The sequence below is a fragment of the Taeniopygia guttata genome, chromosome 2 (assembly GCF_048771995.1).
Source record: "Taeniopygia guttata chromosome 2, bTaeGut7.mat, whole genome shotgun sequence".
Lineage (NCBI taxonomy): Eukaryota > Metazoa > Chordata > Aves > Passeriformes > Estrildidae > Taeniopygia > Taeniopygia guttata.
This window is the reverse complement of record NC_133026.1, coordinates 63,852,924-63,875,477: the sequence shown is the minus strand read 5'-3', so window position 1 is coordinate 63,875,477 and position 22,554 is coordinate 63,852,924. Positions and strand designations below refer to the sequence as shown.

The 22,554-nt window shown below is 44.4% G+C and overlaps 1 protein-coding gene across 6 annotated transcripts in view; it reads right to left on the bottom strand.

Moving 5' to 3' along the window:
- RREB1 (ras responsive element binding protein 1) overlaps positions 1-22,554 on the bottom strand; it is a 120,834-nt gene that overhangs the window by 89,283 nt on the left and 8,997 nt on the right. The window contains exon 1 of one of the 6 annotated variants that reach the window (XM_072924112.1): positions 7,341-13,409. The exons of the other annotated variants lie outside the window; for them this stretch is intronic. The gene's annotated coding sequence lies outside the window, so the exon portion shown is untranslated. Of the gene's footprint in view, positions 1-7,340; positions 13,410-22,554 lie in introns of those variants that run through there. 6 annotated transcript variants of the gene reach the window in all.

Here is a 22,554-nt window from a genome sequence, read left to right as displayed (position 1 = left end):
AGTTTCTTTACTAGAGGGAACTGGATCTTCCTTGTCAACTCACCAGGACCATCAGCCCTCAGGTGCCAGACTTCTCACCTTCATCACTGCTTTCTGACATCAGCAACTCAACAAAAAAACTTAAACTACACAAAGTGGTAAGGGGGTGGGAAAACAAAGGGGGAAAAAGTCCCAAACCTCAAAACACACACCTGGGAAGACTGCATGCCACATAAATCTAACCAGAGTGCAAGCAGCAGCAGTGATTACAGCACCAGGACATACCATCACCACCACAACAGATTTATGCCTCCACTGTGTACAGTATTCACAGGGTTAATGAGTAGCCCAAAGATCAGAAATAAACCTGCAAAGCAACAAAAAGCATCAACTCCAAGCAGTGCTGGATGGTTTTTGACAGGGGTTAAGCAGCTGGTAACTGGTGACAAGAACTTGGTGGTGGTTCAGTAGCCATTTTAAGCAGCAGATACATTAATCATGGGAGTGCAGTAACAAAAGAACAAGGAGCAAAAGCATGCTTCACAAATAAGGACCTCTAAAAGCTCAGCAACACACACATACCCCTCCGTCATGTGCAAAATAAACTCAGAGAAGCCAGCAAAGAAGAAAGATTATTCCATGACCTCCAGAGCACAGAAAATCCCTCAGAGCAATGAGTACTAGGCATCAGAAACTTCCTGGTTTCCAGGCCGTTGTTTCACATGTTTTCTGGGGAGTTTGCATGCTGTGGGAAAGATTCCCAAGTACACTGAAAGCAAGCCTGAAACATCCCCTTCCACTCCCACAGCAAGTATGCAGTCCATAAAAGATTAAAGTGTTGGAAACATATGCTTGAGCAAAGATTCCTCTTTAAAAAAAAAAAAAACACATCAACCATTTAGCAGCTGATGCATTTATCAAAATATTTTGCCATCCCTTTTTCAAGAGAACAAGGGGAGGAGGGCAGTGAGATGGAGCAAGCGAGCAAGAGTGCGTGAGACACATGCAGTCTGTAACCTGAACACCGTTTTACAGATGTATTTACTATCCTACTTCTCTTTAAGGGCTTTTCAGGCCAGGGTGGCTTTTGTCTCTGCGCTATATGCCAGCCAGCTCATAACAAATGAGCAATCGCAGAGTAAGCTCCTTCTCTGAATCTACTGGGAGGCTGAGGCGTGAAGATGGGCCTGAAAAAACTGTTTGATTATGAGCATGATCAACCTCTTCTGTCACGCAGGCGCTTGAAGTCTGGTACAATTATTAACTGTGCTGCAGTCACATGAAAGAGAACAAGCTTCCCCCTCCCACCCTCATCCCATGGGTAACATTATGTGGGCAGTAAATATATGAAAGAACATGGTGAGGCTGGGGGGTATGTGTAGGAACCTCCACAGAAAGGCTTCATAGCTGTACATTTTATTATTTCTTTTTGGTGGATGAATTATGGACATTACAGGCAAGCCTGACCGATGCCCAGACATGTTTGGGTACCCAAAGGAGAGTGAAGTGGGGAATCCTCATCTCTACTCAGTGCTGCCTTCATTAAAGAGGAAAAATCATAGGTGCTTCCAATTTTCCCCATTTCTTAAACACCATGATGATGGAGCACAGAAAGTATTTTTACTAAAACACAAATGAATAATTTCTAAACTGATGGGCTTGCTTTTGAGGTGTTCTTATTTCTTGGAGGGGATTCAACAGGTATGAGAGAGGAGGGATGGGAAAAAGAGAGCACTGTGCTTCTAAAGAGAAACTCCTGGCATTGAGACAAATGAGGCAGGCAGTGCTCTAACCTGTGATTCAGCTGTTGGGACCAGAGTGTCATGGAACCTCCCTGCCTTACAGCTTGCGCTCTCATAACTAAGAACAGAGACGGCATTTTCCAAAAGTTGCTTTCCAGGACTGAGAGGGATACGACAGAGAAAGAGCATTCAATCAGCATGGTACCCAACTAACCCTCAACTCATGCACCACTCAGACTGCCAGAGGGCTGCTGTGGCACTATTTTACCTGTGAACCAAACATCGCAGGTGTGTGTGTGCCGTAGAAACCTGAGGTCAGAAATCCTGGCTGGGATGGAAGCTGTGCCTGGCGGATGTGCAGCCCCTCCAGCCTCCCCCAGCATATCCTGGCCCAGCACAGCAGCCCCTCCCACGCAGTGTTTCAGCTGAAAACCATAAATTCTGCTGACCTTAGAAGGGGGGTAAGCAGGGCAGGTGGTGAGAAAGAGCATCAGGTTTGGCATAAGATGACATTTCCTAGACATAATTAAAAATATAAAGTGCAGCGCATCTTTAAGTGGTTACATCTACACAGTCTGTGCAGCCCTGTGACACTGAACAAGAAAAGGCAGTGGTGGGGGAGATAAACAGCAGGTTGATGACAAACAATAAAACATAAATGAGCACATCCTCTTTCAAAGTGTTACATGTAATTTCTGTTTAGCTATAATTGAGTATGTCCCCAACAAAACAACTACATTTGTAATATTATACCATGCATCCATTAAAAAAAAATTAAAATATGCTTTTGCCTTGGCCCACCTACAAAAAATAATGAAGAAATATCACTCAACAACAGCTCCCTAAGAAAAATAAGCCTTAAAATAGCATGATACACTCACTGAGTAACACGTATTTCTGCAAAACTCCCATTCTTTATATATTTTGCATCTGATAACTGCAAGTCTCACACGCGCACACACAAAAGACAGACAGACTGCTGCTGCGGACAAAGTGGTGCCATTTAATACAAAAATCTGGTTTATGCATAGCCCGGCTCTAGTGCATGCTGGGCCCAAGCAGAGTGGGATGCAGCCAGTTATATCGAACAGTTGTGCCCTCAGCAACAAATGGTGCATTCATAAAACTGGAAAAGCCTCTGTCTAGGGGATCGCAGCTCTGCAAAGAAACAATCACTTGCTGACATTTCTGAGGGAGGATATGGCCAAAAGAGGTTGAGGGGGAGAAGTATGATCTACAGGAAAGTTATGTTCAGAAGAAATACCAAAACCTAAGGGAAGAAAACCCAAATCTACCACTGAGCTCCCTTTGCAGTCTCCCTCCATTAGCTAGTCTCTAACAAAAGAGCAAGGCCACCTGAAAAGACATGTGGTAGGAAAATACTTGGCCAGTCAAGAGTATAGAAGAAAAAGAAGAAAATAAAAAGCTTTCTTGTAGAACGCTGGGCCATGAAGAAGCGACAGCCATCATGCAGGCCGCAGTACACAAAGCTGCATGTGACAGGCAGTTTCTCACAAGTTTCTTACCCTAGCCTTTATTAGCTATGCCACCTCCACACTGGTAACTAAAAGCCAACATCTGGTGCTAGCTAAATGTCACCACAGACAACCCCTTTAATAAAAATTTAAAAAGTCTGAATCCCAACAAGGAAGTCATTAGTGCTTTGAATGTAAGACCCTATGTGAGTGCTTCAAGACTGGAAAAAAATCTGGCTTTTAAGCTGCCCAGAGCAGTGACTTTGGTGTACACTAAACCACTTCTTCAGGCCCCATGCCACTTCACTCTGGGGATGTTCAGTTCACAGCTTCTGGCCCATATGTAGCTGACAGTTCAGCTGGTCAGCACCTTGTGCTGGGAAGCACAAACAGGTCTATGAATGTCCAGGTCTTCCTGCAGGGTGAGATCATGCTGTCCAGTCTGCCCTTGGCTGAGGGAACCTCTAGCTCCTGAAGCTGAAATGCCAGACACTGCAATCAGCCCCAAAGACACCTGACATCTCTGAAAGCAAATCTGACCTCGTCCCTAAGATGCAGGAGACATCCATGCAAGTCTATGCAAAAGGGCTCCCTTTAGAGCTATGCAGTTAAGCAGCATGGCTTATTAATTAATATCTGTCACCCGCTCCATTCTACTGAGCTAAGTAATAAAATAAAAAACCCCTCACATCATACACCATAACTGAAGTTCAGTGGGAGAGTCAGTGGCAGTTCCTGTAGGACACCAAAAGAATTAAGTCCCACTTGCACATTGATAGGAAATAAGAAACAACTCTGCCAACCATTCCTGGCTGCCTTGAAGCTGTGCACCCTATCTCCTCCTGGAGTTCATGCAGCATAGAGGTCTCACATCTCACCCAATGTAAGTTTTCTCCTAAAAACTTATCTTGACAGTTTGGGAGAACTGACCCTGTCTTCCACAGACAAGGCAAGCCCAGCTGAAGGAGAGACAACAGAAATTTTGTGGCTGACAGAATGAGTCTCTCCATTGTAGTATCAAGAGATTTGTATTATTTTAAGACATTATTAATAGAGTCCTCTTGCCCTGAAGCCTTTGCAAGGGTATCTAAAAAGGGGATGCATGTAACTATCCCTATCCCCAGTGCATCTAATGGTCTTCTGAGAGCCTATTATAAAACCGTTTCAGAGGTGAACAGGACTGTGGTCCCACAGACTGACAGTAAAAGTATTTTTCCACTGAGGTTTAAAAAACCCAAGCAAGCAACCAACCAAAAAAAGGCAAAACAGGATGAGTATTTCTTCAAGAGAGAGACAGCCACTCCTGCACCTCAGTGCCAGAAGCAGCCAAAACCTGCAGGCCCATTGGAGTCGAGGAATAACTGGGAACATGCACGGCAAGCTACAGTGGTGAGAACTGAGGCATAGCTATTGAAGCACTGGAGAATGAACGGTAATGCTTCTGCTTACCAGCTGTGCACTGCAAATGACTGCTTTTGCAAGAAAGCTTGCACTGCAGTTGCATAAATAATTTCAATAAAACTGTATAGAAAGCCACTTCATTAATGCCGGTTATCAGCTGGAGACCTACAGCAAATACAAAACTGCAAAGGCTTTTATAGATGTATCAAAGCAATCTAAAAACTGTCTGACTTTACTCATTGGTCAGTTTCCAGGCAAGGCAAAAGGCTACCCATACATGTAATGATCTGTACATGCTTCCATTAAACCTACCCTCTGCATTCTAGAATTCAAGTGGCACACATGATTTGGTTTCCCTCTGTAGGCTTTACAAAGGCTTCTAATGCAGCACATTATTGACTTACTAGGAAATTGTTAGTTTAAAATTTGGAGAAGGCAACAAAAACACCTGGGACACTGTGGGAGAACATCTACAGAGCTGAAAAGAAAATCACATCCCAGCCTCCTGAAAAGCTTTAATACAAAGCTCTTTAGGAAGTCTGTGAATAAGGGATAACAAAGATGTACTCCATTTGAGAAAGGTACTTCCTTGGAACACTGAATCACAGAATACAAATCTCCGCATCACCTTGCAAAAGAAAAAGGAAAAAAAAATCCTGCCTGAAATGTGTCATTTTTTTGCTGCTGTTTACTTTGTTTGTTTGTAGTGGTTTTGTAAAATCCCACAAATATTTCAGACCGAAACCACAGTCCGTATTTTATATTTAGATGAACTACGCCATCTTTCAAGAAGCTGTAACGGCAAGTCTGCATGTAAAGCTCTCCCTCTGCCTGCCCTGGGACCATGCAGCCACTGCAGAAGGAAGAACATGGGCCACCGCTGCAGCTCTGGTGATAAACCTCCTCCATGCGCTGGCCCAGCCACCCCACAGCCCAACTCCAGCAGGATGCAAGAGTGACTCCTTGCACATCCCATGATAAGGGATGGCTTTGAGTAGGATGGCTAACGTCTGTAGGTAAAATTTAAAACCAACAAAAACATCTCTTCCATTCTTTCTTTTACTTCCCATATGATCCAGGTGGAACCAACAGGACAGAATTTGCCTCTCGTGCTGATGCCTCCAGTACCAGCCCTGATTTGAATCGATATAAAACGCAGTAGGGAAAGGAGCCTGAAGGTTTCTAACCGGGTGTGTTGAACACCATGACCTCCTCACACCCCCGCCCCACAAATGCTTAACTGCTGAAAGAAATTCCTCTCGTTTCCTGCACTGAATCATCTGTGTCACCACAAAGATGAGATTTTTAACTGTGTTCACACGTTTCTGATTTGAGGGGCATGCAGTGTAGGGTGTTTCTCAAACTACTGTCAGACTAGCTACACACGGTTTGGATTTCTTCTGGTTTGATGTATCATTTAACTAAATCTGTGTTTTTCCAATGAGGTACAACCTCTCAGTGATGCTGTTTTCTAGGAAATATGTAGGTGAATGCTGCTGCTTCTTTTGCAAAGAATTATTTGAATGGAGCTAGGAGGGACAGGATATGCTGATTTGCACAATTAAAAATAACTTACAATTTGAACTGTGGCATCAGATGCTTCAACAAATTTCATTAGGGCAGATTACATGCTCTTTTCCAAATGCCTTTTTTCCAGACCACAGTGTAAAATAATTTCATTAATTTAGCCACAATTACCTCATTTTTGTTGCTAAGCTGATCAACTATTTTTTAATCACTACAGCAATTCATTCTACAGAAAAGTTAGCAGCACTGTAGCCCTCAAATGCAATAAAGAAACATCCAAGTCACCCAAGAGAAAGAAAGGTGAGGCAAATTGCTGAACCACAGTTCTCTAACCACCTTTCCTAACCAGGATGGCTTTGTATCATTGCAGGCACAGAAGGGAGGGAACTGTGATCTCTGTTTGGCTGTGCACTGCCAAAGCCAGTGGGATCTTTGTGGATGCTGGGTGGGAACAAGCCCCTACAAATACGCAACAAGCAATAGCAAAGCTTATACTCTGCTCTGGATTGATCTGAGTCACAAGGAGCTAAGCTGTCAGTCAGCAAAAGTGCAAGGAGGGCTGATTGTTCTGGTCATCTCCCTGGAGAAGAAAAAAAATTCAAGATGCACATCCTTCTTGCAGTACCCCCACATACTCTCAACCAGATGAAAGCTTTAGGACAAGAATCATGTTTTCACACAGGCCTATTTTTCCACAAAGTGTTGTCAACCTTCTCCACCCCTTATTTTAATAAAGGAAAACCTACCATCCTTTTGACCTTGGACTTGTTCATTCTCTCTGTTTCTCTCAGTACATGCTCTTTGCTAACCATTCAGCATGCTGCGAGCCCAGATAAAAGTGGTTAATGTTTACTGAAACCTGTGTATGAACTGTACTAAACCTGTTGCAGGGGGAGGCAAAGTTCTGCTAGCAGCATCCATGACCAATTAAAAAGAAGTGTTAGCTTGTTTTTCTTTTTAAACTCATCCCCCCCACCCCCTGCTAAACAGCTACATGAGTAGATGGGCAGGCAGCTCATGGAGAAGACTGAAAAAATTCTTCAAATCCATCCACCTAGACACTTCAAAATAAGTCGCCGTTCTGAGTACCATGGGCCTTTCAAGAATACACAAAAGGAATGAAAGAATTACTGGGGGTAGTTTCTGGGGTCTCTTTCTGGGCGATTCATACTTTATCCCCAAAATAATTGTTTTCCAAAACAGTCTGAAAACCTACTAGTCTAGCAGAACTGTTGAGTTTTTCTTTTAGCTTTCCCTCTAGAAGTCCACACACCCTTGGCTTGAGCAGTCTTCAAAACAACCTGTCAATTAAGTGAAAAAGCAGAATGTTACTACTGTAAACTCAAACTACAACTACCAGTTGATCTGTATTATTCAGAGGCTTTAAATTTATCATCATTTCTTCCCAGCAGAGACACTCATAGAAACAATCAGCAGTTTCAACTACTGTACCTGTGCACTATTTAGGAACAATATTTTGGAGCATGGACTAAATGTGCGCATTGCCCCTTCTTAGTTTACTGGCATTTTCTCCATCTGTGTTGTAATATCCAGCCCAGAGAGCTCCTACAGACAGTTCCTGCCTCCCTCCCACTGTCTGGTGACAGTGGGATGCTCTCAGGTGTTTAATGACAAATTTTTTTTTAATTTTTTTTTTTGTACTAGAGGGCAGCAATAGTGCTGCAGTCACCTTGGAAACAACCATCACCCACTGTTTGCAGAACAAACAATGGTACCTTTTCAGCCAGCGCAAGGCAGGCAGGGCAAGGGGCAGCCAAGCAATTCTGGGACTTACAGGAGTGTTAACATATTGCATTCATTCACTGCGTCAAAAAATAGTTCAGCACGAGGAGCAAGGCACTCTCAAAGTGAGAGTCTTTGGCTGCAAACCACAGACAAGTGCACAGGGCTCAGAAGGTCAAACAAGTCTCCCCAGTCAGCAACGAGGTCTTTTCCTCTGATTTTTTAACTTGCCCTCCTGTTCCCCTCTCTCATACACACAGAAGGAAGAAAAACACACCTATTTAAACTGATCTTATCCACAAAAAGTCAAGTGTTCAGCTTCCAAGTAGCACTCTCTGAAGTTTTCTCAGTGTGCCAAAATATTTTAAAGAACTGTTTACCCGCACTTGTAGTGCTTTGTACCCAATGCATCAAGAGCCGTTTCCAGAAGCGTTCCTTGTGAAGTTAGTGAGGATTGCGGTTATTCAGCATTTCAGACCGTATGCCTAAGCACTCAAAGAGTTATATACCCCCCTCTTCTCAAAATAATTCCATTTTCAGAGACATAGTCTGCCTGCTTTAAAATACAGATGATGTACATCTGGCTCTATACTAACCTCTCAGTGTCTTCCTGTCTCCTGGAGACTTTTCTCTCTGCTCAAAAAAAAACCCAAAAAACAAAAAAAAAAAACAGCACCAAAGAAGCATTTTTTACCTACAATAGCCACGGGGGAAAGCTAAATATTTAAGGATTCAATTTTATCAATTTAAACACACTCTCACAAAGGGCTTCGCTCTTATGGCCTGTCACATGCGGAGTGTTTAAAGCAGAATGCAGATTGAGGTGTCACTCGGATACTTTAGTGCTTTACAACCTTCCCACACCAGCTCACAGACACCTACATTGCTGAGAGCAAACTGACAGCAGTCCAGCTGCCCAGCTTGTCTGTATGGCCACTTGGCAAAGGATTGCAAGGCCCTACAAAACCATGCTGCTGCTTGACTCGTGCATAAAAGGGCATCCAGGTGTGCTGTGAAGGAGTGCCAGGCACAACACACCCAGCTGAGAACTGCACTGAGGTGATGAGAGCTGTACAAAGGTACAACAAAGCAGCTCTTGGGTGAGATCTGTAGATTTCCACATCACAATATAAACACTTCTCTATAGCCTTCACTCATCTTTCACAGCACACTCAGCTTTGGCAAAATAAAAAGGGAAAAAAAAAGCAAATCACCTTTAGACTGTCAGAAACACTGACTGGAGCTGTCCTGCAAACTAAAGCCTCTAGCAACCTTGTCCATCTGGGCTGGACAAGTTCACTCATGACTACAACCATGGTAGCTCAGTTGAGTCAGACTAACATTACTAAAAAACTGTGTTAATGTTCATTAAGATGCAGGTTAACATATTAACTGGTCTTGCACAGCCACAAACACAGCTTTGGACATGGTAGGCTGTACCTTAAGGAGCATCAAGAGAGTTGTTTTTTTTTTTTTTAATTGTGTTCAGCTAACTCAGTTGACCTCAAACAACTGAGACACACACCCTTTTTGCCTGTCAGGACAGGGTCCTTCTCTGTCTTGCATTGCTGGGACAGGAGAAGTGAAATACGTATGGAGGTGATTCACATACAACCCATCCTTCACTTACTCCTAATAGGGGGTGGAGAGGAGGGAAGCATATGGGTGAAAAGCCACAGATGTTCCAAGGCTGTTCCAACTTTACAGCACACAATTTATGGAAAACAAAACAAGAGGAGCAGAAAAATAGGATTTGAACATTTCTGACCTAAAGGAGTAATTGTAAATACCTCCTGCTCTGTGCAAGGGCTACCCTGGGCTCCATCTGCCTTCAAGGCCGAGAAAGGAAACATTAAATTTGAACAGCAGCCAAGATTCACTGTCTGCTTCCTAACATGCTTAGATGGGGCAGTCTCTTACCTGTGGCAGAGCACAGAGAGGGCACTGCCCAAGCCTCGGTCCTGCTCTGCACTTGGCACTGTCACTGTGAGTGCCAGCCAGAGCCTGGCCAAGGGGCAAACACAGCTCTGTCCCGCAGGGCTGCCCTCTGCCCCAGCATCCACATCCACATCCGAGCTGGGATGGGAGCGCGTTCCTTGCACCCCAGCAACCGGCTCCGGCAATTTTGGCAGAGGCACGTGCTCTGACGAAGCGATTGAGGTGCGGGTACCAGTCGGACAGGAACACGCTCCTGCACAGGACAGGCTTCCAGTGGGCTGGGGCTGCTACTCAAGGCACCGCCCCACTGCCCAGTCGAACAGGGATGCAGGCACATCCCCTTAGCTTGGGCATCCCTGCCAAAACTCCCCGTGGCCGTGCCCAGGGGACCCAGGCCTCCCTGCCACGAGGGCGAGGGAGCAGCAGCGGCTGCAGCAGGGCCAGCCCTTCCCTCCCTTCCCCCCGCGCAGCCGCCCCCACCCTCCAGGAGCTCTATCGCAAATCCCCAGGCTGCGCCGACTGCCAGCTGACAGAACTGTTTAGTCAGCAACCAGTGAGAGAGGAGCGGCCGCCCCCCTCCATCCTTCCCGGCTCCTTCCCGTGGTACCTTCCCCGCCAGCAGCGCCGGGGAAAGAAACATTCTCGTGCCCCCCAACCCCTCCCCAAAACGGTGAATACGAGAAGCATTCACATTTCCGAAAAGTTTGTCGAGCTTTGCAAGTAGCTGAAGGCCGTTGTTTTGCTTCTTTTTTTTCCCACCCCCTCGGCTCGGTGCTTTGTATAGCCCTCTTTCACCACCCTGCCCCATCCCCCAGGCGAGAGGAGATCCAGAAGCGCTGCTGCTGCTGGAGGAACTTCCTCCATTTGCTGTGAGGACATCACTCCGGCGGCCCCGCGCCCCGCGCCGCCCCGCAGAGGAAGTGCAACATAATAGCCAGGCCCCAGGTGCCAAGGTTAGCCTGTCCTTTTCCTCTCCCCGGGATGATTTCCACTCCTTTCAATACCAGCCTCCCCAAGAGCAAGGCCTTTAAAGCTGCGCGTTAAAGTTGTGAGCAACAGCAGCCAACAACAAAAACAAAGCCGAAACCTGCTCAAGCACCACCACACGGCCTCTGCACACCAGAACTTACATGATTCAGAAAGGTCTAACGCTGTCTATGAACCGAAAAGTCTGGTTTCATCCGCGCACTAAATTTAGAGCTGAACAACTTTAACCGTACTTTTCTAAGTCAGAGCGGCAGCCCAGCCCGCGCCAGCAAGGCAGCAGTACCACCAGCGTATGGAACTGCCTGTGCTGGTGTTCTGTGCTTGCCTAGGGCAGATGTAACAACCACAGCAATACAAACGTCTTGGCTAAAAGGGAAACCACATCTCAGGCCAGGCTGGAATAATGAAAACCCTGGGCAAAAGGCATGGATTTAGTCTACAAGGAAGATGGAGATCAGCACCCAAATCCTGTTTCTCAGAGCATTGAGTAAACAGTTTCCACTCTCTATTCTGACAACATCTGCATAACTGAAGGCACAAAGTAATTTTAAAAAAACAGGTTTTAATGGAAAGTCTCACAGTGTCTTATTATACTTTTCCCTTTTCAGTTTGCTTGCTTGCTACAAAAGCATGCATCTGCTTCCTCCAAAATGCAACAACTCACTGTTGAGGGAAGCTCCTACACTGTCTCATCTCACAAAATCCTCTGCCTTTCCAGGTGGAATAGGGGAGATTAAAAGGCGTAACTATGCCCTAGGTGTTATGATGTAATCCATAATTTATGCAGAAACAAAATGTCACATACTGACATCCCTGTAACAAAGCATATATTTGGCTTATACAAAAGTGTTTTATGGCAGAAACAGCAAAGTCTCTCCTTTACTCCTCTCCTACCCCTAACAAAATACATGCGTGCATTCTTTTTTGCCTTTCCTCTCAGCTGGGTATCCATGTAACTAGCTCCAATTAATTTGATTACTAAACTGGAGAACTGAGGAAAGTGAAGAGTTAGCAACCTATCTCAGTCTATATGAGACACTCCTGTTATTGTGAACATAAGGAGTTACTGAAAGGAAAAAAACCAACCCTACAGTCTCCAAATAACTAAGCAATGGTGAGGACTGAAATTCTCTAGAAAAGAATGACTGAAGTTCAGAACCCCTTAATTCTCTCTTCCACGTTTCAGTGCTAAAGCCTCACATTCTACACAGGCTGCCTGCTGCCAAAAGATAGACAGCTGCAACACGTAGACACAAAAAGGAGGTGTCTTTTGGCTGGAGTTTTAGATTTCTACATGTTGCTCTGTTTTATATGCTACTCTCCCAAACAGTTACAAAAAAAAATAACTGCAGAAATCTAAAAACAAGTGGGACTATTGTAGCTGAAGTCAGCTATTGATAGAGCCCACATTAAATGTGCAGATGCCATAAGGCCCTTTCACAGTCCATGTTCCTCTGCAATAGGACAATTTTCTAGGAAATGTGGTGTTGCAGTCTTTGTACTTACTTGGCTTTTAGCATATATTTAGTTTCATATCTTATAATAGAAGCCTGGGCATTCCAACAAAACCTACATCAGTCTTCACTCTTATTTTCCTTAAGCTGGTATTTCTGGGCTGTGATTGATACTCTGCCCCCGGCTACTCAAACCGATTTCTTCCACAAAAGATACACCAACACTCGTAAAGCTGCACCAGATTTGTACCAGTCCAGTCAGAACAAAACCTGGACCACAATCTTACATGATGAAACATGATCTCCTTACACAATATCAAGCATGATTAAGAAAGACACTCTCTCAAGATGGAAATTAATTTGGAAACAGAAAGAACAAAGCTAAAAGAGACCTGATTTCCAGAATTTCTTACACAGTTAATGCAGTAACAAGATCTGCATAAAGAGGAAAAAAAAAGGATGTGTGATAAGGTGGGAATATGGGGCTATCTCTGCAGCCAAAACTCTCAAGCCTCTTGATAAAAACAGCACATAGTTTTTTGCTGCTTGCACTGAGGGCCAACATCTCTCCAGAAGCTCTACCCTTCCTTCAGCTGCTCATTTCCTATGCAAGTGAAAGCCTATGATTGCCTCCCCTTTATTGATCAAAACAAAAGTTGGTGAGGTATGATTGTTCAAAGACACAAAAAAATAAAGAGAACTGGCTACTCAGAACGTTTTCGAGATAAGGCTTACAGTGAAACCCCACAAACACTTGTATCAGCATCTCAGAAGATAACAGCAGGAGTGAACTGCTAGAGATGAGGTGGTAAACAAATGACAAAAAAAAAACCAAACCAAAAACAACAACAACAAAAAACCCACAAACAACCAAACCTCTTCAAGCTGGTTTTACCACTTCTTCATCCTATGATGTCAAATGCCCATTTAGGTTACCAAGGAATCCATTCTGAAGTCACTAATTCAGTGTCATCATGAATTTTTTTAGTTACCAAGGCAAAAACACACCAGAAAAGGGAAAGCTGAGAGAAAATACCTAAATATCAAAAGACTCTTTAAAAAATGCATCTTCAAAGAGATAAAAAACATCAAGAACAGATCTCCATTGAGATGTTTCCCTCTGCATTGTTTGCAGTCACATACCTGGAAGAATACTTGCCTTGAAGTGGTGGAGGGAAGATGCTTGAATACAAGTGGTGTTAAACACAACCTTTAAAGGCAAACACCACAATGTACCTGAAAGACAGGAGCAAGTGGGAAAAGGAAAAGGGGAGGGGGAGGTGGCTTTATTAACATAAGCCTGTCACTCTTACAGTTACTGGTATCACAGCAGAGATACCCGTGAACTGACAGTAGCCATGGAGGGGATGCTCATTCTCACCTTCAAGTAGGCTGGAAGCCAGAGGGCAGCTAAGAACCTACATGTTTAAAATGAAGCATCTTTTAAAAAATGCAAAATGGTTGTGCTGGTTTTTCAACATCACAACTCTGACTGAGACAGCAAAATTACTAAGCCCAACATACACAGCAGATGCACTTCCTAAAGACAGGGACAGATACAACAGACATTGCTAATCACCCCCCACCCACAGAGCAAGCTTGAATTAGGCTCTGTCTACAGGAATTCATTATCCTAGCAGCACTGATTCCAGGATCAAGGATCCATCCTAGCAGGCAATGCATCTTGTTGCATCCACGTTTGATTCAAGGACCTTGCAATGATAAACTGGCAAAAAGGCATGATAAACTGGCAAAAAGGCATTCCACTTGATTCTTCCACTTTTCATCCTGGCCCTTGCTTCACAAGGAAGACATGATGGTTCTGATGGTTTGAGCAATGGTCTTTATAATAATGGTTGTCTGGACTTTTGAAATCTGTTCTACCTGCATTGCAATCAGAAGTCCTGTCATGTTCTGTTCTCCCACCTCCTTCTTCCAGCACAACTACATCAGCTGCACAGTAAGTCTGCTAAGGGAACTGACTGAGCCAAAACTGAACTTTCAAAAGACAGAGGGACAAATACAAAAAGTCCTTATCAGCTTTCTGGCCCAGCACTTTAGGGCATACCTTTAAGGTATTTAAAATATTTATTATTTTGAATGCATACCCCAAGAAAACAAGCAGTCAAGAAAATACTTCTAATTAAAGCAACATAAACATGCCCTCCTGCTTACACATACACAATGACTTTATGTTTATTTTTAGGTTTTCCTGATCTAACACCCAAGAGCAGAGAGACACCTGCAAAGCATATACCATGCTAGGGCTCTATTCCTTACTCCTCATATGACCTTTATGACATTAAATTTAAATTTAAGCCCCTAAATGCATAGAGCAGCAGCAGAACAATAAAAGAGGAGCTCTGAATTCAAAAATCAGACCTACAACCACAACTTGATAGTTTGAAAGAACAGCCCCTGCCCCCTTTCCCCAAATACATATGCTTGCTACTTTCAAATACTGTATAATTCACAAAGCCTACAGAGCTCAGTATTAAGTGCTGAACAGCTTATTTAGAATGGCTTTACACACAGCAACCGTCAAAGATCATCATTAAAAATCAGTACTACCTGATGAACAGGGCTTGTTTCTCCTAAGACCACTACATTTCATCAATCCTGAGAGGCTTAGTACATGGAGTAAGCAACCTAGATAACACTGAGTTCTCACTGTGAAAGGCTTTCCTTACCAGAAGGTTTCAAATCACTAGGGTCACCCTTGCAACTAAGTTCCCAGTTCAGGCACCTTGGAATAAAGTTTTCAACAGCTAAACACAAATCAAGTAGTACACATCATTTGGTGGGCAGGTTAAGGTAGAGCTTTAAAAGGCAAGGTTTCTTTTTAGGCCATGTCAGCAGTGAAGAATGTGCAGCACACAGAGGAAGAAAGGGGTTAGCGTGACCTTATCCAAACCTCTCCTTCCACAGTCTCCACAAGCGGCTGCATTTCAGCAGCCCTGTAAGCACTGATTTGTAAAGCAATCTAACTAAGTAAATAGTAGCACTATGGCTAGCACTGAGACAAACCTGTTTCAGTTGCAAAAAATAAAATCTCAAAGTCCACCAACATGGACCAGTCAGTCCTACAGGTGGACAAGTGGGTGCACAACTAGCAAATATAAAAAAGGGGATGGAGAAACAGTAGAATTGCAGAATATGCTAATTTTACTTCAGTAAAATTACAAAACAATTCCTCTGACACTGGCCAAGAATAAACGGATGGATGAATCCTAGTCATCATCCCAAACCAGCAGGCAAGCATAGGATGTGGGCAAACTTTGTTGTGGGTAATATCTCTCCATTTAAGTGGAACCTAAAGAAACACCCAGAGTGAGCAAGGACAAATGTCCCTTGTCTCTGCTAAGTAGTATTCACCAAGGTTTTAGATACACAGGGCATGCTTCAGGCTGCCATTTGTAGGGAGGAAGCAGGGGGGGCATATTAAGTGGGGGAATACAGGGACATTGCTCATGGAAACCAGCAGTATATCTGGGAAGGAAAACAGCAAGAAAAGTACCATTTAAACAGGCAGTTCTCAAGCAATCAGGATGGAAGTAACTGAGCCTGACCTACAAACCTCACCAATCATCATCTTCTGACTGTGACTGGCCAACATGGAGAAAGTTTCACAAAAAAGCTGCTGCAGAATCATGGCAGCACCTGGAAAACTTTAAAGCCTGTCCAAGTATATGTCTTACAGCAATAAATATCTAGGCAAATAAAGTATTTTTGGCATGTGCCTGTGATAGATGTTAACAAGGCAAACCAAAGCTTTTAAAAGCACTGATGAACGTTGTAATCAAAAGTATGGAACAATTTCTGCGTAATAATGGCTACTCAGATTAGAATTCCAACCTGGGAGGAAGGCCACAGAGGTGATACAGCAGAGGTCCAGAAAACCCTGAAAGGTGTGGAGAAGGTTGTTAGCGAATGAGTACCTGTTTTTCCCTTAGTACAAGTCCTAAAATGGTATTAAGTGAAAGCATAAAATTAGAGATTCAGAAAATCAATTTTTCAGCTCCTCTCCAACAGAGCATGCAGTTAAACTGCAAAATTCACCATCACAACATATCAAGAGTCAGTATAGGGTCAAAAAGCCACTGGACAAGCTCATAAAAAGGGAATTCTTGAACCTAAATACTCTAACTACATAAATACCCCTTGGCTTAAGGGATTCTGGAAGCATGTTGCTGGTAGACTACATTAGGAAAGCATCACTAATAGGTGCTCTCTTGCCATACTCTCTTTTGATAAATTCACACTGACCAGCATCTTGGGTATGACAAGCTTTGGGTCTGACCTGGTATTAAGATACAATCAGGATTCCCACTGTTTTTCAGGTTTGCAGGCAAAAAATGCAGCATGACCTACTCCACAGAATTTAGCACAGAACAAAAGTGCCTCCTGCAACAGATCCAGAGGCATTTCTGTCAGCTTGAGGAAGCATTCTCTGCTCTGAATCCAACTTCACTGGAGAAGCAGGTACCAGGAACTGCTCATTCCAGGACAGGGCAGTCCTGAGGAAATGTCACCAGAGCCGCAGCTTCAACGTGATCCAGGTCAGGATGATTTCAGAGGTTACTGTACCAGGGCTGTCATCCCTGCCTGACGGCCAGTGGTTACTGTGCTTGCAGGAGAGACACGTACAACTCCAGAGATGCTCATAATTGAAATTTTAACTACCACTCAATTCAATTCAAACACAGCAAACTCTGAAGTGCTCTGCTTGGGAGGAGACACATCCACCTTTCTGCCTCTTCTGCAACATAAACCAAGCCCTAAATCCAGGGTCAGAGCAGATCAGCGGGACAAGAAACCTTCAGAAAAAAATTAAATCTTTTCTGCATCAAACATCTGCCTGAGGTTCTCACCCATCCAGTGAATACAAGACATGCTTAGTTCCAGGCTTTTGGATAGGGACAGTTGTTAGTGGCTCATTTGTGGACCACCTCCACCAGAAGAGCCCAGCACAGAGCCAGAGCTCTTGCTGGTACTGCCACAGGCCATATTAACTTGTCACCTTCAATATACATCCAGCAGAGTTCAGGTCATGGATTTGTTGGAAGTTCATCACTTATTCAGGCTTTTGTGTGAGAGGTCATTGCTGTCAAACTGTCTGCTTTCACGAGCACAATAGCTCATGTTAAAATGTAAATACTTACAGGTGTTCCACTAGGCACTCAAGATGAAAGTCAGAGCAAATATATTAGTCCTAGCCATATTTTACAATGCTGGTAGTACTTGAATGTCATCTGTTTGTGAACTGAGGTTTTTATGTGGGTTCATCTGCCTAGACAGGAAGCGTGATCTAATGGTGGAGACACAGGACTGGATTCACAGCATTTGGGCTCTTTCTCTGCCTCTCTTACTGTCTCCCTCTGTGACCTTCAGTAAAGAAATTCTGCATGCCACTGTCCCAGTTGAAAAGAATGTGACTAGATGCTTACTTGGCCACATGTGAGGCCATGACCCTATGTCATTTTTCCTAATTACTACAATAATTCTGGAATGATATGGGAAAAGTTAATCCAGCTGATAAAGTTAACCTGAGTTAACAAAAAGCAAGAGCCTTATAAAAGAGCACAACACCCTCCTCCCCCAGTGCCTGTGTTTCACTGTTTGTTTTTCAAGACAGAATCTCTGTAACTTATTATTACATCGCTCTTGATGGAGACAGCATTTTGCAAATTCAGCTTTGCAAGAAGCCTGGGTAGGCTGGCTCACCCCTGTCGCCTAGACTTGCGTGCTGCTTACCACTTTGCAAGCCATTCAAAGCGCAGCTTCTGTGTTGGGATAACACCACAAGACTAGCAGCAGGACTATGCTGGCACAGGCCTGCTGGGAGAATCAACTCCCCAGCTGTGGGAAGAAGCAAAGCCGGCAGAGGCTGCAATCACCACGTCACCCTGGAATCCAGTTTCATGTCCAGTCCAACCTCGTTCTGTGATTGAGCTGCACAGTTCTGGAAAAGCTGGTATCCTCTTCCCTCAGCACTTCCAGCTACACATCAGATTCTCTTGTGACTTCTGGAAACTGCTGTGTTAGCTATTAAACTGGAAAAAGCCATCTTTGGCCTGAGAGGAACTCACATTCGTTCAGTCCAGTATTTATGACAGGGGTAATTTTGCACTGTGCATCCCACATCAAGGAAGTCATGAGAGAGCCCCCCCCCCACCCTTAACCATACAGAGGTATCTCCATCAGGGAACCTGGTTATCAACATACCAGGAAAGGCAGCTTCGGCAAACCTCACGGGTGACTCGAAGTGCCGCCTCTCTGGAACAAGCAAGGGGAGTGGAAGGAAGCTGCGAACAACTGTGCTCCTCTGATGTGCATTCCCTTCCTCTGCTCAAGCACGCGCAGGAGGCCAAGCAAGCACACATGACATGCTCCCTGCAGGATGCCACATCCTGCCGTATTTCATACAGCATCCCAAGGCAAGCCAGATACTTTTCAAACACAGTATGATCTTTGACAGTATGATCTGTCACAGTGTGAGAGGTTCTCAGAGACAACACAGGGGACAAAGGAGGGAACAGCACTGACAGATTTATCCAACAGTGCCCAACTGCTCCTAGCCACACTTCTCTAAGAAGGAAAAAACCCAAGCAAACAGACACGCTGCAGCCACATGCAAATTTTACAATGCATATTCCTTCTACTCTTTGCTTTTGGTAACTTGTTCTAGTTTTATGAATTTCTCATAACTCTCACTCACCCAAACCCTGTCCATTCCTATAGAAAGTAGAGGTCTGTTTAAAAGAGGGAGGGTGAAAAAAAGAACTGTGGAGGTGGTTTTATGTACTGCCTAACCCCCTCAAGCTGCTCCCAGCCTTGGCTCCTCGTCACCCCCCACACAGTGCTGTGTTTTAAGGAGCGCTGGTTATGCTGACATCAGTGAGGCTCCGGGGGCCATCTAGGCAGCTGTTCCTGCTCCTGTGTGTGGCCACAAGCCAAATCTCTCTGCCTTTTTGGTGATGTTCCCTCCTGCCGGCTACCCCCACTCCCACCCACACGTCTGCAGGGTGGGGCAAGGTGGCCACTGGCAGCCTCTCCGAAGAAACTTGAGTAGAAAAAAAGACTGGCAGCTTTCATTTCCAGCCTATTGTCAGAAATGCTCGGCTATTTTTGACAGCGTGCTGTGGATTCAAAGAACTGCAGCTTCTCTTCCCGGAGAGCAAAAGACCAAGTTGCCCGTAGGACTTTGTCACCTAGAGGAGAAAAACACGTGCTCTGCCCTTCCTCTCCCCATGCACAGGGGACAGCCCACCAGCATGGAGACCACTCTGTACAGCTGTTCCCTTTTTAAAGCAGATCCATCCATGGAGGCAGCTATTCTCCCACCAGATGATGATAACAGAGGAGCAGAAAGCTCGTCCAGATCGACCCAAGTGCACAAGACGGGTGCAAGAGATCTTCCAGGTGAAGAAAAGGGGGGGCCAGTGCAGCACTTTTTCTTCCCTCTACTGCTCCCTGGAAGGGCAGGAAGCGGTGTGAGGGCAGGAAGGTGTGCCAGGGCACCTCTCTGCCCAGCCAGTCCCAGGCGGGCAGGTTTTAGGCAGCTGGCTCTCTGCAGCCAGTAATCCCAGCGGCGGGGCGCGTCCCCGTGCTGAGCCGCCGCCAGATCCGGGGAGTGAAAAGGTGACAGCCCAGCCAACTTCACATACACCCTCAGAGCCTGCAGCTCAGACCCCATGTCAAGATTAGGAAAGTATGCGCACACAGAGAGCACATGAGCTGCTGGAGTGCTTTCATTTAACTCTTGCACACACCGTGTATCGAAGAGGTTTGGGTTCACGGCCACGTTTCTGGCCACTTCTCTTCAAAACCAACTCTTCTCAGGCTGCAAGAGCTGCGCCAATTCCTTGGGCTGAGCAATGCCTCCTGAAGAAATTCAGAAATTAGTGAGGTGAGTTTGGAAATGTGGCTCACATGGGTTAAAGATTCTGGCTTGTGTCACTAATACTTTTTCTTAAAGTTTAAGGCAGGCCCCAATCCTGAAACACTTCCCCTAACTTTTACCCATGCCAGTATTTTGACTTTAAAGGAACAACCTGCTTAAGGAGAATTGTATCTGTGTTTAAAGTGTCTGGAGGATCAGTGCTTGGCTCGATCTAGACTTGCTGCTGACATATGCACACACACACACACACACAAAGCCCCCAGCAAATTCAGAAAATACCTTGAGAACTATCAGGGTAAGACAAAAAAATAAGGATGAAGATGGTGACCCCCACCAAGGCATGTTTAAAATTTACATGTGTGTATGTTGGAGGATGATTCACCAGGGCAGGAAAAATAGAGATGCCCGAGGGCTATGGCTGGAAGCACAAGAAAGGTCCCTAATACTCAAGTTCATCTGGACAAAGGGGAGTCCCAAAACCAAACAGGTTTGTGCACTACCAGCACCAGAAACACTGATAATTCTAGGAGTCATGCTTTTAGTTTTATCTCTTCTACAGAATAAGAGTTTAGGTACTGTAGTGTTAGCAATCCTATAATGCAAAGAAACACTCCTTCAGCCACACAAAAAAATTTGATTCCTTACTTCTCTCTACTGAGCACAAAAACAGCACATAGAAACACAAGTTTCCCTGGAACAAACCAGTCAAATTCATTCAAATCTTCCCGAAGCACAACAGGGCAGAACCCATTCCTGTTCCCAGAGCTTATTACAGTAACATGACTAAACATGCTCAGCAGTCCAATGTGATAGGATGCATCCATTTGCTGATGCCAGAGGAAGATGCGTGTCTCTTCTACATGGCACTGCTCTCACAGGCTGCTTTTCAAAAGATGTTTTGAAAAGCGACCTGCTGCGTACATTCTTAACAAGTCATAGTATCACCGGCTGTACAAGTGTTTGACCTCTACTTGCTATGCACTGTGGACAAAAATCTGACATCAGCTTATTCCAACCTTAGTAACACCAAACTGCTTCTGCAAAGCTGGCTGGAACAGACTACAGCAACGCACCGATAAACTCCCAGACAGACCCCTGGAGTGCTGAAAGTGCAACTAGTTTAGTACATCAGCCCATGTGTTTTAAATTTGCCTTGGTTTAATCCAAGTAAGTAACCTGATTAAAATGGGAGTCTTCTCTGGAGGTCTAATTTATAGATGTTTCCATTACTCCATATGCTTTTATGCTGTATAAACATAACGAATGATACATACATCACTTTTGGGATGATTTAAGAATTCAGTTTAAAGCTACAACACAAGTCATTCAAGGCAAAATAATTAAATTGTTTTTGAATGGTAAGAGCCAGCAACTGCTCTTCATTTCAGTCTTGGGAAGGTGACATACTGAGGGGGTGACATCTTTCTATTCCCAGTTTCTCCTTCTAATTTCCTAATTTCAGAACTCTGACATTCGTTCCTTTTACATGCAGACCTAAAGCAAAGAGACAAGGATGTGATTTGACTGGTGGTTTAGAACACATATTAAAACTAGGAACGTATTTACTTCTAAACCAAACAACCAGAGGCAGACTCCTGAACATGTGTATATACTTGCACCTGTATTGCCTAGAAAAGAAATTGATAAATAATCTGTCACTCACGTGCAAAGCAGGCATTTATGAGAGCTGCCCAAATGCTGCTTTGCAACCAAAGCTATTTATAAGGAGACACCTCAGCAGGAGCAATGCAGGTTCCCAGCATGCCTCTACCTTGGTATCTGGAAAGGCTCTACTATGGGGTAAGAAGATAGTTATAATTAAACATTTATACTGAGGTAGTGCTGTGCAGGTCGGTTCCACAGTGTGTTAGGTGGCTTTTCAAAACTCAGTAACTGAATGCTGATCCCTGCCCCGAAGAGTTTACAGAGTAGGAAATCAAAGCATAACACTTGGCATCTGTATACCAGGAATTAAACAAAGACCACCACCAGTTCATTTCCTGGGTCTTTGGACTAGGCAGCTCACATAAACATCCATTACCAGAAATACTGGAAATTTTTAAATCAGCAGTCTGAACTTTCCTAATCCACATCTGTGCAGCTCTGAATTAGTAGCTGGGACAGTAATTACAGCATGCAATTTGCACATGCTGCTGGCATCTTCTTGTCCAGTGTAGATTATTTTTGGCCCAAATACTTTTTAGCAATCATTTTGAAAAGACAGCGAGCACACAAACGGAAACATTTACTGCAAGTCAGTCGATTCAGGCCGTGCAAGCACATGAGAGGCTGCCAATGCACGAGGTCGAAAGTCAGGCAACAGCAGATCCTTCTGTCCTGAATCTCCAGGACAACCCCAGGGAAGCATCAGTACATCTACAGTTTGGTGCTAGCACACGTCGGCT